This window comes from Scomber scombrus, chromosome 6 (genome assembly GCF_963691925.1).
Source record: "Scomber scombrus chromosome 6, fScoSco1.1, whole genome shotgun sequence".
Taxonomy (NCBI): Eukaryota; Metazoa; Chordata; class Actinopteri; order Scombriformes; family Scombridae; genus Scomber; species Scomber scombrus.
In genome coordinates, this window is record NC_084975.1 from 32,073,428 (window position 1) to 32,090,927 (window position 17,500).

The following is a 17,500-nucleotide window of genomic DNA, read 5'->3' on the forward strand; positions in this document are numbered from 1 at the left end:
CCAATCCTTATTTGTTACTGACCCTTATACATATAGCAAACACATGTGGACTGTTTCCTGCTCAGATGTGTTTGACATTTGGAATAGAACACGTTTATGACAGTCAGAACATGAAATCAGAAAAATAGATAGAAACCGTTGAAGACGAGTGATGGTCCTGACAGCTGCTTTAATAATAACAGGTGGACATGAGGAGGTGAGCAGGAAGTCTGATGGTATTCAACTTGCAGTGTAGAAAAGTTTCTAGAATTAAAACACTGTATCTGATGTTACCCACAGAAACATGAAGGAGAAAATCCATCAAATAACAACTCAGCTGCCAAATATGATAGATAGAGGATTGCTCCACAGAGGACTTCTCCAAACCAAATCAGGACTTCCTGGCTCCAATAACTGATAACGGTTATTGATATAAGATATGACCTACAGTACAGTGCTTTGTCCACCACAGAGCCCTGACTAGTTTATTCCTAGAGTGTAAAATGTCCCACTCTGTTTATACACACATATTTTATTTTTTAACTCTTGAATAATCAATATCAGCCTCAGAAATCAAATGAATGTACTTTACCATTCTGTAGTAACAGGAAGTAGTGTAATGAGTTTATTAACAGATGTCAATCAAATTATGATTCTGAGATTCTACTGAGAAAAAAACAACAACAAGGCCTCTTAACTACAGTAATATGATAATAATAATAATAATAATAATAATAATAATAATAATAATAATAATAATAATAATAATAATAATAATAATAATAATGAACTTATATGGCACGTTTGTTAACAATGTTACAAAGTGCTTTACAGAAGAAATAAAAACAAAAAAGGCAGTAAAGGTAAAACAATGAGGAGCACAGAGCACAGAGATAAAGAAAGATGAAATAGTTATGGTGAATAAAATAATACAACGATAAAATAATAAAATGCTCATAAAAGCATAAAATCACTTAAAGGTTGTAAAACAATAATAAACAGTAACAGTAACAGTAAACAGCAGGATAAGTTTGTCTGTAGCCTTTTCTGACCTGCAAACAGTTTATTTAAAACGACTTCATTAGATAAAGATCGAGGTCATAGTTAACAGAAAGCAACGCTGCCATCGTGCAATGAATTATGAGACAATCGCAAACTCAAAAATCACACAAATTCGGTACTGACTTTTTTTTAAAGTACATTAAATTGTGTGACAGTTCCAGAGTAAACACACCACACACAATGACAACCTGCTCAGCATTAGTGTGTATCACTGGAATCTGAAGCCAGCAGCTATGAGAAATGTTGCTGTATTTTTTGCTGTATTAAGATTCATTTTCATCGATGACACGTTGTTACGTGTGATTTAGCAGGCGGCTGACGAGAGGGCAAAGTACAAGGATGCTGAGCTGTTGTTGCTGTTTGAACAGGGATAATATCTGTGGCTGAATCTGAATGAACCAATAAAAAACCCATAAATAAAGTTACACATTCAAATAAAAGTGGCTGTATTTCCAAGTCAAAGTCATCTGATGTGTTTTCCCTCCACGAGCAGGGAGAACAGAAGAAGAAGGTTTCGCTTCTATTCGCTCAACAAGTGTCACATTCTACATAATGACGATGCTAGATTGCAACAATAAAACTGCAATAAACGTATTATTAGCAGCTTCAATCCAAAACGCCCTTGAAACTCCATTTTGGTTAAACCCTCTTAACACATGCACACACACACACACACACACACACACACGTCCATCTGTGTGGAAACCCAGCGTGCAAACAGAAACACCTCCCTCCCCTCAGCCTCTCTCCATCTCTTTGAAACTAAACCAATATTTGTCGTCCATGTCTGACCTCGGCCCAATCTCCTCCCTCTCTGCGTCTGAGTCCCACCCCGGTTATCACAGACTGGTACAGCCTGTACTGGCCCCGTGCCAGCAGCGACCCCCCACCACCACCACCACCACCCCAAACCACCACCCCGACCACCACCGCCACCGACCGAGGCACAAAGCGCGGGCCGTCTGAATGAGCCCATGTAATTAGCCTTTACAGATTTATAGTCAGACTTTTCTTTGGGTGCACCGAAGGCCTGTTCACGGTGTCACAGGGCCGGGAACGAGACACACACACAGAGAGAGAGAGAGAGAGAGAGAGAGAGAGAGACACTTGAGCCTCGTACGCTCACGTTCATTACATTCATTCACAGGCTGTGTGCACATTGCAGGGAGAGAAGAACTTCTCACACACTCCTCCACAGTTTGTCTTATTCACAATCTGAATGCTGGAGCTACTTTGTGATCAAAAGTCAGTTTCACTTCATCTCAACCCTGACTTTAATTAACAGTTTACAACATGTGCAGAACGCTAGTCAACTCACACATGTTGTAGCAGTGTGTTGTAACTGATTGATGTCTAACTGTATGAATTATGAAAGAAAGGAAAACTTTATTAATAGACTAAACTGTTTTGCAGTATTTAAATAGAGTTATGTGTGGGATATCTACCAAGATGGTTAGGTATATGGTCATGTTTTTTTTTTTTTACCTTTTTAAACCATTTCCACTGTTTTTTTTTTAACTTTAATTCTACTTGTAATGTGTTTTATGATGACCCTGATGAAGGGTTAATAATAAAGTTGTTCTATGCTACAAGTGTCTCTTTTAGACTTTTTTTCAAGGCTGAGGGTAAAGTTGTGCCAGAAATTTCCACTCTGCTTCTACAGAAAGGAAAACTTCCAACATCAAGCTTACATCATTTCCATTTGCCAAATGACAGCACCATAACTCGCTGAACTCTCAGACTGTACTGTATATACACAAACCTGCTGATAACATGATGCTGGTTCACTGTGAGAGATAGATCGTCTCTACTCACGATACATTTGACACATCTTTGCGTTTCAGCTACTTGGCAACAATCTGAGGTCCAGAGTTCATCCGACAACAAAAAAAGGGCTGATATAAATAAAACATGTATTGTGTTAACTTAACCCTGCTGAGAGTCAAATATTACACAACATTTAGAACATCATCTACAACATATTCTTCATGTGTGAGATGTGGTCAATTCTGAATTAAAAAGTATTACAAAGAAACAAATATGAATATTTCTCCATGCTGTTCTTTGACATCTTGTCTCTTTAGATTACATCATATGTCAGTCAGAGTGATGTTTATTCTTCAGTTATTATGATATGGTGTGTATAGTTTATATTTTTAATGTATTGGAGGAAGCTGAAGACACATTTCCACTAAGGTGACTGGACAATAAAGTCAATTCAATTCTATTAATCTGATGATTATTTCTTTGATTATTTGATGAGTTGGTGAAACATGTTGATCATGTATCAGTTTACTGTCATAGACTAAAGAAACTAGAACATATTCACATCTAAGAAGCCTGAATCAGAGAATAAATACTTAAAAAGACTCAAACCTTTATTTATAATCACAATAGTTTGCTATTAATGTAACAGCTGGTGACTGATCCAGCGGTTGTTGCAGCTCTATTTTCTTGTATCAAACAGCAACTACAACAGCTGCGTTACTCTGACATGGAAGTCATTGATACACACTCACTCCTACACTCATTCACATAGACTGCATGTGCTTTATCTCTCTCTCTCTCTCTCTGAGTTTCTCTATTATCAGTGTGTGTGCGTGTGCGTGTTCGTGTGCGTGTGTGCGGACACACTTCAGAGCTCCTGCCCACCAGCTCTGTTTTTCTCATGTGTGTGCTGAGTGGATGATGAATGTACTTCTCTCAGATCTCTGTTCTTTCTCTCACCGAGTCTCTACAGAGAAATGAACACAGCTACTGAGGCCAGACCGAGGTCACTCTTTCTCATATGAATGCCCACACACACACACACGCGCACACACACACACACACACACACACACACACACAGAGAGTACTGGAATTGTATTATGTATAAAATAAAGAGATAAAAACACTTTTTTGTGAAGTTGACACCTGCACAGTATTCACTCTGCGCTTAAAGATCACCATGTTCATACAAATACACACACTGCTGAAATCCCCCTCTTTAGTCCATTCTAGTGTCCAGAGAAACAGGAAGTGCAATGAGGATGATTCACACACCCTCCTGATTGGACAGTGAGTCAGTGACTTGACCCTGAGGTCTGAGAACCATCCTGAAAGGTTTCTCATGCTCTCTGTGTCTGTTTCTGTGTGGATACCAGATGGGCTCACTTGATGGTTTTAATGAAGGGAGTGAATCATTTAAACTGCATTTTAACAGACTTAAATTGTGTTTATAGCTCACTTTATCTCTCTCTTTCTCTCTCGGGGTGTATTTAAGGGCAGTAACGTCTGCACAGTATTACAACAACTATAACCTCGCTAACTAACTGCTAATTTGTAGTTTGACTAACTGACAGAATTAAAGTTAATGAGTTACAGCTGACCTACTTCTGTATCTTTTACAGGTTGTTGAGACATTGTTTATAATGTCATAATAAATGCAGCACTTGCAATGAATTAAGAATGTAGCATTTTTTCATGTGAAAACGATTCAAGTACTGAACTCAAGTACTGTAATTGTCTTTACTTATTCTTTAATGCAAAGTCAATTTAAATCACTAAATTGCTCATTTTAAACTATAGTTTAAGACAATGTTCTAGAACAGCTGAGTTCTGTGTTTTTTTTGTTAAAGTGAACTAAAGCCTTAAACCAAACTGGAAGTAGTTCTTGGATGATTAATCCTCTGCTCGAAGTAAAAACCTCTGCTTCCTGTTGTTGAAACAGGAGTTTTAGCTTATACCTAAATTAGAAGCTTCTACTCACAGCAGCCCATCCTGGATCCAGGAACATGTCACAGTGACATGAGCAGCCACTGACTCTACTGCTATTCAGCAACAGCCAGGAGTGAAAATATCATATAGAATAGTTCTGAAAAGCTTCTGGAGTCAGTTATCTCCATAGAAAAGCATGTCCGTTTCACCAATAAGTCAGTCAGACTCATGTTTCCACCTAGCTGATGTTGTTCAGTCACTCAGGTGTGGAATTTAGTCAGTAACTATAGAAATATTTAGCAAGAGTGGGCATGTAGGTAAAAGTGAGGGAGAGGAGCTGAGCAGCAGGGAGCAATGGAAATGTCACGGCTTCACATTTCTACTCAGTCTGAGCCTCTGTGTGTGTGTGTGTGTGTGTGTGTGTGTGTGTGTGTGTGTGTGTGTGTGTGTGTGTGTGTGTGTGTGTGTGTGTGTGTGTTTTAAAGGCTGCTACGATTCCCACAGTCACCTCTGTTTGTTGCGACAACATATTCAGATCCAGCTCATTGTGGGTTTGATGTTGACACACATACCGGTGCAAAGAAACAGCTGAGTGAAAGGGCAGAGTGTCATTTGAACATTTTCAACTAAACTTTTTGTTTTAACCCTTACATACATGTTCTGAGTCAAATGATCTCCGTATCTATTGACATGTGTTATAGTGAAATGAATAGTTCATAGTTTTTATAAGGATTTCTTTCTTTCTTTTAGTGATGTAAAAGCTAAAAAATACACTCTCTCCGCTCTCTGAAACATGAATGAAGAGCTGTGACTGGTCTGATGCATCAAAGGTAAAGCTGCACACTACACACCTCTTTGTATCTCAAATGCCAATCAATGACATTTAACATTTTGACTTGTCTGTAGCTGCAAAGTATTTCATGAATGTTTACAGCACATGTACAATACTGTAGATGAGACTTTGTTATTCTTAATAGTCATCTTGGTGTACAGTCATAAGTTGATTAAAAATCCTTTTGTAGATGTCATGTAATGAATATTTTAATATATCAAACTTGATGATGAAGACATTAGAGCAGCTTTGTGCTCTTGATTGGTTGGAACAAAAACCTGCAGGCACATGGCCCTGTATGGAATAGTTTGGACGTGTCTGCACTAGAAGACGTGACGTGTCCAAAATGTATAGACGTAATAATAAAGGTCATCGGATCACTAAAAACACTGAGATTCAACCTCTGAGGATCAAGAGCAGCATACGTTTAGGTTGTGTAGATATTTTACTCTGGATCAATAGAAACTAGGTCAATAAAAAAAAAATAAGTTGAAAGTATGAAGTTTTTTCATGCAGTAGTAATATTTTGGCAACCTGAGTCTTCCTCATACTGGTAGAAAAGTTATTTAAGCACTTTAAGCACTAAATCCTCATTTCAACCTTTAAAAAGCTCATTGAGCTGTGAGGACGCAGCTCCTCGTCTGCTAATCAGTGTGAGAAAGCCATCAAGTAGACACTTGTACATCCACTCTACAGAGGCAGGCTGGAAGTGTGGAGAAATGAGAACACAGTGGGAGCTAATCACATTATCCAGACCTCTCAGGATAAATCCCTGCAGCAACAGGCCCCTAACAATGCGCTGTTACCACGGCGACCATCGTCAGGACAACCAGCCGCCGCCGAGCGACGCCTACACTTTCAATGAGACCGGTCAGGGAGACGACGGAGGATGAAAGAGAAGAAAAAGGGATGACAAAAAAGGGGTGAAGAGGGATGGAGGAGTTTAAAGGGCTGAAGGTTAAACTTCACAGAGTCACAACTTCTGACTACGTTTCACTTCGAAACTTTTTCTGCCTTGTTTGGCCTTCGTGATGGAAGCTCATCAACATACCAGAGAGTGACTGCAGGAGTTTGGAGTTGATCCTCTTCATCTGCCAACTAAACAACATGAAATATGAAATATAATCTGTTTTTCCAGCAAAAATTGGGGGAATTTTTCATCTCACTGTTTTATTGTAAGAGCTTCAATTTTGCCTTTTCTGATGAAATCCTCCTTGATTAAGCAACCAACCAATCAGCTGTAACTCCAGACAATCATCACACCTGTTCTGCTGATGACCAGCAATACATTTCTATTGATTCAGTTACCAACTATCACATTGTTGAAATGATTGAACTTGACTTCCACATTGTTCTATAAAGTAAACAGAAACCACTCCATACCTCAAAGGTAACTGATACACAATCTAAGCACATTAAACTGAAACTATGAGTCACTGATGGTTCCAGCTTCTTTCTGTCTGACATCATCATAAACGGAATGTCTTTGGATATTTGGTGGAATAGCCACACATCACTTTGAACTATGGAGATTATGATGGACATTCTGCAGATTCAATTATATACTTCTTAATATGATAAATAATTGGTATATTAAAGGATGGGTTCACAGCTTTTCAAGTGTGTCTAAAAACAATATTCAGGTTCACAAATGAACATGTAAAGCTGTTTTTCTTGCTGTAATGATTCCTCCTGTTCATACTGACCATTAGAAGATCTCTTCATAATACACTTACAATGGAAGTGATGGAGGACTAAATCCACAGTCTTCCTTCTGTGTAAACATGTATTTAAAAGTTGATGTGAAGCTAATATGAAGCTTCAGTCGTCTGAATGAGTCAAATCTTCATCTTCTATGTTTCAACGTTACAGTGTTTTTAGTAGCAAAGTCTTTTTGTTACTATACTTCCACCACAGCTCAACAGGGAAACACTAAGAGGGAATGTGATGGTAAAAAGACTGTAAATGTGTCAGATATCACTTGATATGACTAACTCACACTGATGAATAGAATAGAAGCTGATCATCTACTTTTAAATGACTGTGTGGACACACTGTGGATTTAGTCCTCCATCACTTCCATTGAAAGCACATTTAAAGGAGATCTTTTAATAGTCAGTATGAACAGGAGGAATCATTACAGAGAGGAAAACATCTTTACTGTTCATATGAACACCTGACTGCTGGTTTAACACACATTTGAAAATGTTTTAACCTATCTAACTACCTATAACAAATATTGAAAATAATCAATAGTTGCACTACCTGTAAATGAAAACTGGTATGACTCTGTTTCATGTTATACCCTGTTTACAGTGCGGTAATCGTCAGTTAATGTAATAATCTATTTCATTATCACAACTACAATAAACTCATTTTGAGCCATTTGTATCTTATCTTAGAGAGAAACCCTCTGAAATATCACACAAGTCCACCAGCTAAAAGACAAGCAGAGAAACACAGAGGTGGAGAGGTGTCCACTGAGGAGGAAGTAATGGGAACAGCTGGTGGAGCGAGCTCAGTATAGACAGGTCGCTCATCTGTGTGAGTGTGTGTGTGTGTGTGTGTGTGTGTGTGTGTGTGTGTGGCTTAATATCCTTTGTCTCCTGCCTCCTATTTGACCCCTGGGGACAAATACTAGCCTGCCACAAGAGGTTGTGTGTGTGTGTGTGTGTGTGTGTGTGTGTGTGTGTGTGCGTGCGCGCGCGTGTGTCCATTCACCACAGAGCAGTAATGGAAACAGTAAAAGCAGCATTCCCTCTGTGTGTCTCTTCTACATCATGTTCACCTCCATTTCTACAGCAGCTACAACTCATGGCTGCCGTCCCCTCTACCTTTTCTCTCTCATCAATCGTCTGCTCTGTCCATCCTCCTGCTCTCCTGCTGTAAGTCAAACAGCTCTTTGGTGATTGGAGGCTCATCAGGGTGAGTCTGGGCTGTTTTGGGTGGAGCTGAGGATGAGGATGATCTCACTGAACTGACTTATGTGCTTTGCTTCTAAACCAGAATGATTTGTTTGATTCAGACAATGAAAGTGTGACAGAGCTGAGTCACTTTATCACACTACTGTAGGTGATCACCGTGCTTTAAAGTCTTGCTTGTGAGATATGAGATTACAGGTTGAACTCTGACCAATCACAACTCAGTCTCACACCACGGAAGAAAGTTGACTTCTGGAAGTGTTGTGTCTGATGATGCTGTGCTGGGAGATCACCTAGTCACAACTTCCTGTTATGAAATGTGTATGAGATATGTGTTTATTTGACTGAAACAGGCCAAACACCAACTGTATATTAACTGTAAACTAGCTAGTTACAGAAACACCTTCAAATCCACCTCATGAACTTCCTTTCTCTGGTATGTTTTAGGAGTTGTGAGGTTGTCTCTTCACCTTGATGTACATTTCTGATTAATGGTTAGTATTGTTGATTAGCTGTACAAACGGGTTCATCCACATGGGACCATGAAAGTCCTCTGTAATCTGATTAATGAACGTCATGTCTGAAACATAAAACATAAGGTTTATCCTGAGAGTGGAACCAGAGGAAAGCTCCAGGGTTGCACACACACACATACACACACACACACACACACACACACACACACACATACACACACACACACACACAACAGAGAACACTTAAGACTTTCTGTCTCCACACACACGACAGCAAACAGTCATTAAGACACAAGCAGAGTGTGCAGGAGATCCCTCTGCAGAGTATGTGTGCAGCATGCGTGTGTGTATATGTGTTTGTGTATGTGTGTGTAAGGTCAGTGTTAAAACATACACATATATCTGACCTAATGTGTAATTAACAGCACTAAACAGTGCATATCATAAACTACAACTAGAGGAATTCATCGATTACTGAAGAGTGAAAACCAAATAATAACATTTGAGTACTCTAATGCCCCAACTCATATGTTTCTCTTATTGATTACTCTCTCCATTTCTTCATATTGTTTCATCTAAAATGTCAATAAGGTGGAAAATATGCCCATAACAGCTTCTGAGAGCCAACGCTGCATATTTTAAATATCCAATATGCTAAAATTGCTGCATATGAACAAATAAGTTTCCACCTTTTTTCCACTTGAGTGGTTTAAAGGTTGTTACAGTCGTACTCATTTAAGTTGGGTATAATGTGGCTGCACAGCATGAATTCATAATGACAGATCAGTGGCTTTGAATGGGTTCATTTTCTCTTCAGTGAATAATTGCTTATTTGAACTCTGAGATTCATTTGTGAATTTTTGACTTTAATGATTGAGATTTGATTTTTTCTTAGAAAGTCTCAGATAAACCTTGCTGTGACTCAAATGTCTCTCCAGCAGTCACACAGACAGTGATTCTAGTGATTAATGAACACTGTTAATAGGAGTTGAGATCCATGAAGATTATGAACATTTCAAATTAAAAGACATGGCATGAAGTGTTTGTGTGTAGCACTGCAGTAGCTCTGTTCTGATGTGAGTGGACATAATATAAAGTACTGGCTCCTCTGCTGACTGGAGTTCAGCTATTTTTATAGTTTTTAGTGTTAAATTTAGAAACTTTCTGAGTCTTGAATCATCTATAAAGAAGTGCAGACACTCTGCTGTGAGTTGGCTCTGTGTCTTTGTGGAACAAAATGTTAAAAGAGTGTGCGTGTGTGTGTGTGCGTGTGTGTATGCTTGGTAGTTCTGAAGCGAGCCTGGGCCTGTCTCTCACCCCCTCTCTTTGTCTCACACACACGCATGCACACACACACACACACACACACACAGAGTCCCACTTACTACAGCATTCCACAGCCTCCACACACAAACACACAACTCTGCTGTTATCTCACATTCCAGAGGTGTCACACACACACGCATACACACAAACACACACACATACACACACACGCACACAACATCCATCTTCTTTAAGTTTAATTTGATCAAAAGGAAGAGAAAACAACATAATAAAACACATCACATCACTTTTTTCTTCATTTCTTCGTCTTTCTCTTCTTCCCCCTGCCATCCCCTCTCTCTCTCTCTCTCTCTCTCTCTCTCTCTCTCTCTCTCTCTCTCTCTCTCCAGTCTGTCTTTCCATCCCCCCCCCTCCCTCTTTTCCTGTCTTGGCACGTCAGACACTGCTCTTGAGAAATAGTTAAGTGCACGGCTGATTTGTACAACAGCAGAGAAGAATGGTCCACCCAGCGGAGCGTCACGCTGGAGCTGGACTGGGACTGCTGCTGGACACTAATCTCACAGACCCACATCTATGTCCACACTTCATTTTAGCTGTGCTAGCGCTGTAGCAAGCCCCACACTGTTTACAAGATGTTTACAGGAACAGAGCACATGGAGAACGCTCTACATATGAGTCATTCATCATTTTAAAACTTCATAATATCTCAGTTATCACTCTGTAGTACCACAATGTACATTTTGTCTCATGCTTGTCCTTCAGCTTTTTGAGACAAGATGTCACCTAAACACTCTAAAGTGTGACTACACTACACGTCTGTCACACCGGATAAGAGACAGTATTAGTATCAGTATCACTTGGATTGGTATCATCCTTTTTTAAATGATACCCAGCTCTGGAGAAAATACAGTCAAAATTGGAAACAGCTCCAGCTTCATGTGGCAGTGCTTGTTAAGGCTGCTGCTTTCCGGAATGATGATCCCAGATAAGCGCTGCACAATATTGGAAACGGAGTGTGATATCTCTGCAAAAGGCTGGTGATCCACAGCCATCGGTTCACTATGTGCTCTACAACCAAAAACAGACAGTGCTTATTTTTCAGGTTGTAGTGGAGCTTGTTTGTTGAACGGATGAAGTGCAGCTCTTCACCGGAGAACATCATATATTTTGAGTTAATTTGCTTTGCTTGACATCGCGCGTTCTGCATTGCACACGCACACGTTTCGGTGTCAGTGCTGAAACAATAAACCATGCAGGGCTAATCCCAGCTGAAGAATTCCTGCCCTCAGGCTGGAACTAACAGCAGAAACAACAGCAGGGATTGTGTAGCCTGAAGCACAGGATAGGCTGACGGAGGCGTGGCCACGGTGTTGCTTAACCTGTTGACAGGCAACGCTGGTAGAATCTTATGAGTAGCTGCCACACACACACACACACACACACACACACACACACACAGACAGATACTTGGCAGGTTAAAGCAGCTCCACCTAGTACACAACAGCAAGTGATGGAGGGTGGAGGAACCAAAACAACCCACGCAAAGAGAGGTGCTTCATCTTTGCTGGGAATTAACTGGAACACAGTTTTTAGAAAACATGCCATTCATTTCAAATGAGCTCAGCACCACCCACTAACCCCATTTCAGCTTCATTATTAGACCGAATGGAATTTTTGTTTCATTTGTGTCATTCACACTGACATCGTGTTCATGTTAACTGTTTCCTGTTTGGGACTAGAGGTTATTTTGTTCATCTTTTAACAGTTGCTATGGAAGCAGCAGTATATGCTTTCCATGTCAATCTTAAGAGTTAACTTATATCATCCTGTACGACTGTGTCCATCTTGTCTTCTTGCCAATCCATTAATGGATTTAGTAGACGTAACAACAGTTCAGATTGTATCACAGTTTTGAGTTAGGGATCGGATCGTTTAGTCTGTAAAACACCTCAAACTAAGAAGTGCTTCCTACAGTCTTAAATGAAAACAACATCCAAGATGTCCAATTTTTCAATAAAGTTTTAAACTATATCAAATATTCAATACTTAATTGTTAAACTGAAGTTCGATACGAGGCATGATACCTTCTTCCTTTAAACATGGTAGTGAATGAAGAACTCCAGTTGACTTTTTATCCAATGAGACATTCAATTTAGCAAGTAACCCACAGTTCACATGCATGCTGAACCATGTGGGATGGTCTGTATGGATCAGGGATCCACTATGTTCCATAACACTACTAAAGCTAGGTATGTAGGGTAGGAAGAGGATTTCTCCATTTTTAATACAGACTTACAATTAGTTACTTGGGCCCAACACTAATTTTGAGGGGAAACCATTTAGTGCTTTTGACATGTGATATATATTCAACTTTTAAAATGGGACTCAGAAATAAGATGGTTGTTTTGTGTTCTATTCATCCTTCAGCCGGCAGTAACTCATGCATGTTAAGGTTGAGCCAGGTAAAGGTCTTATAGAACCAAAGAACAGGACTCTTTAGAAATGATCGAGTGTGTGTGTGTGTGTGTGTGTGTGTGTGTGTGTGTGTGTGTGTGTGTATGTGTACACAGAGCAGAGCAGCACACACCTGTGTTTAAAAGCTTTCCTAACCTGCACTTACACAGGTATACAAAACCTGAGCTAAGAGCTGCTGACACACCCTCTACTCAACGTATGTGTGTGTGTGTGTGTGTGTGTGTGTGTGTGTAAGTATTTATTCCTCTGCTCCAAACATATTCATGATAAAGAGCTGAGGTATTCATCTTTAAACTGGAATACAATGTTCAACACAAAGAAGCAGGAAACTCTTGTGACATGAATCAGCATGAAAAACATGAGCATCAGTATTTTGTAATGTTTCGCCTCCACAGAAAAATACTGAATAAAAACAACCAAACCCAAAAGGTGTCTGCTTTAAAAAAAGGTTCCACAACCACAGAGGCATAAATCTGCTCACTGCTGAACTGTGACACTTTGATCACTCACATAAATCTGTTCAGAAAGCTGCAGCTGAGACTGCAGTGTTAACTCTATGATTCAGCACTGAGGAGCGGGGGAAAAAAAACATCCAGTGATTCATACCTTCGTTGTTTGTCTGCTCACTGTACTCCACTGTACTGACAAATCCAAACGGCAAACAAACACAGGCACGGACCACGAGTCAGTCTTTACATTCGAAAGGTTCAAAAAGCTCTCAGTGAATCACAGATACGTTGAAAGTGAGATCGTCTTTTCATTTAACTCCCTGTATGGTTCGTGTTAGACTTTAAGTGAGAGTGAGTGAGTGAGTGAGCACAGATGTAGAAATGAAGGTGTTTGTAGGCATATTTGTTTCTGTTTTTACTTATTTGAAAAAAAGCAAACCAGACAATAAATATTCAGAGATTTGTGGAGCTTTCAACAGATAGTAAAATATGTCTGAGCTCTGAAAAGCTATCAAGTGTCCCTGTGAGCTTAGATTACACATCAGCCATTAGCCCCCCCCCCCACTTTTAAACAAGATTCAACAATGACTCTCATGTTCTATCTTTGGACTGTAATCATGTACCCACATTACCAAGAGCACAATATATATTCAAGCCAGGAGGCGTTCTCGCTGTGATCTCACTACACTACTACTGAATGAGCCACCTGCTGCCTTCATAGTACACCCTGATTCAGCATTACACTCCAATAACACCTGTATCATTCACAGAGTCATGATGGACGGCATCACAATCAATACAGCTCAACCAGATGTTCATCTTTATCATTAAAAACATCCTTCTACCATGTCAGAACCCTTGCAACTACATTACCCACAATGCAACTCAACTGACCACAATTCGGTCAGAGATTCAAATGTGTTATAATAGTGGCAGCTAATGTAGCTTGGAGCTGCTACAGAGGTATGTTGAACTGCATTTTTTGACATCACTTGAGTCAGTTCATCACGATGCAGACACAAAAGCTTTACACCACGTTTTACACACAGAACATCTGGATAAGCTCACTGATGGGTGTTTAACGTGAGCTCACCGGATCCATACTTTAACTTTAAAGACAAACACAATCAAACATTAAAGAAACGTGACCCGTTAATGAAAAGAAAGAACAAAAGAAATTCGATCCAGTCTGTTCACGTTCTGGGAGCTGACCACTGAAGAATGCTAATTTGCATGGGAACGCTCTCTGTAATAGGCAGTCCATGACCAGAGGGGTATGAGTCAGTCCGGAGCAGGACAACGACTCGTCTGTCAGCTCTGGTCCACTTCCACTCTCCAGCAGCTGGCAGCACACTCAACACACTTGATGTGACTATGCAATAATCACTTTTTAGTCATTATTGAAAATATAAAGAATAAAGAATGTTGGAGCATCCTGTTGTGATCTGATGCCGAATGTGGAACTGCAACATCTCATCTCTCTCTCCCCCCTCAGCTCGCTATCATACCCCAATTCATAAAGGCAAAAACAGCTAAAATACTTAGAAGAAGAAAATGAGTTAGTGCACATTGTGTAGATTATGAACTGTTAGCAGATCAGCTTGGTTGTTGTTCAGCGTTGTGTAACATTATAGGTCAGGAACCAGGTGGTGCAGGACACTTAAAATCAATCAATGGATCAATCAGTGTAATTAAAAGGTTGGTGTTCCCGTGTTTCCTCCATATGTAAACTCTGTCAGTGGGGTGTGTGTGTGTGTGTGTGTGTGTGTGTGTGTGTGTGTGTGCGTGTGTGTGTGTGTGTGTGTGTGTGTGTGTGTGTGTGCGTCTGGGGGGAAGATAAATCTGAAGATGTAGTTCAGTCAATATGATGTATGGCAAATCTTGCCTCTTATTATTGATCCGAATTTCACAATAAAACATGTGTGTATGATGTGAGAGCAGCAGTGACTCTACCATACAGAGCACATGATCAGACCCTGCTGTCCTCTGTAACTCAGGTATTTTCTCCAACATGATCTGACATGCTGAGCTGAGCCCTGACACCCACAACTGTCCATCTCCAGCGGCGTCTCTGAAGCCTTTTTCAGGTGCTCTGTGCAGAGACCCGGAGCCACATGGTATGTGGGTCAAAGGTGAACATGTCTACTGAGTCAAGTTTACTGGCATGAGTGAGTCACACATGCCGACTGAAGCTCACTGACACACACTGTCAGGTGAAGTGAGGATCTGAGTGAAAACACAGTTCTTACGTGACTAAAGAACCAAACATAGCACCTAACTTTACTGTCTGACTAGTTAATGACTGGCCGGCTTGAGTTCTGATTGGCTGATTCACTGCTCCGATGACTTTATGGTTGACACCTGTGTGTGCTTTAAGTCAGGGGTCACAGTGAGGAGTGTTGGGTGGATCTGTGTGCATGTGTGTGGTTGGTGTGGAAGATGAGTGGAGGGTGGTGGGGTGGGGGAGCGGTGGCGGCTGATGAACGGAGCCAGAACACCCTGGGGGGGCTCGAGGCGTGGGCAACTGTGTGTGTGTGTGTGTGTGTGTGTGGGAGGGGGGATGCAGGAGGGGAATTCCTGCTGTAAGCCTGCTGTACATGAATCAGTCAGTGAGTCAGGAGAAATACATGGACAAGAAGAAGAAGAAGAAATGTGTAGTGATACAGTGAGGACCACCAAGAGCTCTTACTCCAACACTGACATCATTCACATCTTTATACTTCTATCACAGCGGCATGGCAGGTTCCTATTTGCAATACAACAAGGTGATAGATAAAAGGGTATGTGATGTGTTACCCTTTCCCACTGATCAATACATACTTTGGGATTATAGATAATCCTAAATATTTGTCTTTTTCACTTTCCTCTTTAATCGTCTTTAATTATTATGTGTTCAGATATACCTTGATTTAAACCAAAACTTAATTTCACTTAGGAAAACTGGTTTGAATAAAGTGATAGTCTACTTAAATTCTACATGTTCCTTCACTACTATGTTCACACACACACACACACACACACACACACACACACACACACACACACACACACACACACGCACACACACACACACGCACACACACACACAACACACACACACACCATCCTGCTGCCATAAATACTCACTAGAGCATCAAATGTAGATTAATCCGCCGCTGAAAATAGTCCCCAATAATCACACTGTTTCCTCCTGTTTAGCGAACTGCTGTTTTTGTGCAACAATGTGACTCTCACATACAGAACACATACAGTGTATCAGTCTAATCCGGCTGTCAACACTTCCATCTGATAGCTCCTCTCTGATAGGTCAACAGGCCCGATTAGCAATGTGTTTAAATTAGCCGGGATCGAGTTACAGTGAGAGAAACCTGATTCTGTGGATGAATGAGTGAACTTGAGATTCACACACACACACACACACACACACACACACACACACACACACACACACACAAAAGCCTTTTTAAGTTCCACATTAAAGAGTGAAAGATGACGTTATACTTGAACACGGAGAGAAGAAGTGCTGCTGACATGGCTGCCTCTGAACTCAACAGTGGAATGTTATTCTGTATTAATTACACACTAATTACTGACGTGTAATTACTTGTTATACACACACACACATCCATCTCTTCCACAGTATTTCACTGTCTGCCACATTCCTGACTGTGTAGTTACCCCAAACACACACACACACACACACACACACACACACACTGATGCAGAGGTCTTTAAAAAAAAACAATAGCAGGGAACTCTTACTGCCAGTTTCTCTTTCTATTCTCTCTATCTCTACCTCCTCTCCTCCTCTCTTCCTCCTCATCCAACCGTTATTCTCCTCCTCCGCTCTCCTCCATCTCTCTCTGTTTTTACTAAATCGATGTCATATTCAATACTCGCACATATCATCTTCTCCTGCCTCTTTCTGCTCCTGCTCCACTGAAGCCTTTTTCCCTCTTCCACCCGACCGATCGCCTCCCTCTGTCCTCCGCTCATAAAACCTTCATTTCTCTCCACTTTCCCCTGAGTCAGCAGAAATAAAGACCACATCTCTCTCTCTCTCTCTCTCTTTCTCTCTCTCTCTCTTTCTCTCTCTCTCTCTCTCTCCTTTCTTTCTTCCCTGAGCCGTGAACCATCATAATTCTCCCTCTAAAGTCCGCTGAGGTTTACGTGTGAGTGCAGAAGAGCAACAAGCAGAGAGGAAAGGAAAAAAAAAAAAACCCAAAACGGCTAAATCTGGAAAAGGACGACAACGGCCTTCTGCTGTTAGCCGTGCAGTGATGCGTTCAAGGGAGACAGTTGAAAAAGAAAGACATTGTGT

At 40.6% G+C, this 17,500-nt stretch overlaps 1 protein-coding gene across 1 annotated transcript in view; it reads right to left on the reverse strand.

Annotated features, from left to right (window-relative positions):
- bcar1 (BCAR1 scaffold protein, Cas family member) overlaps nt 1-17,500 on the reverse strand; it is a 50,607-nt gene that overhangs the window by 31,929 nt on the left and 1,178 nt on the right. The window lies entirely within an intron of this gene.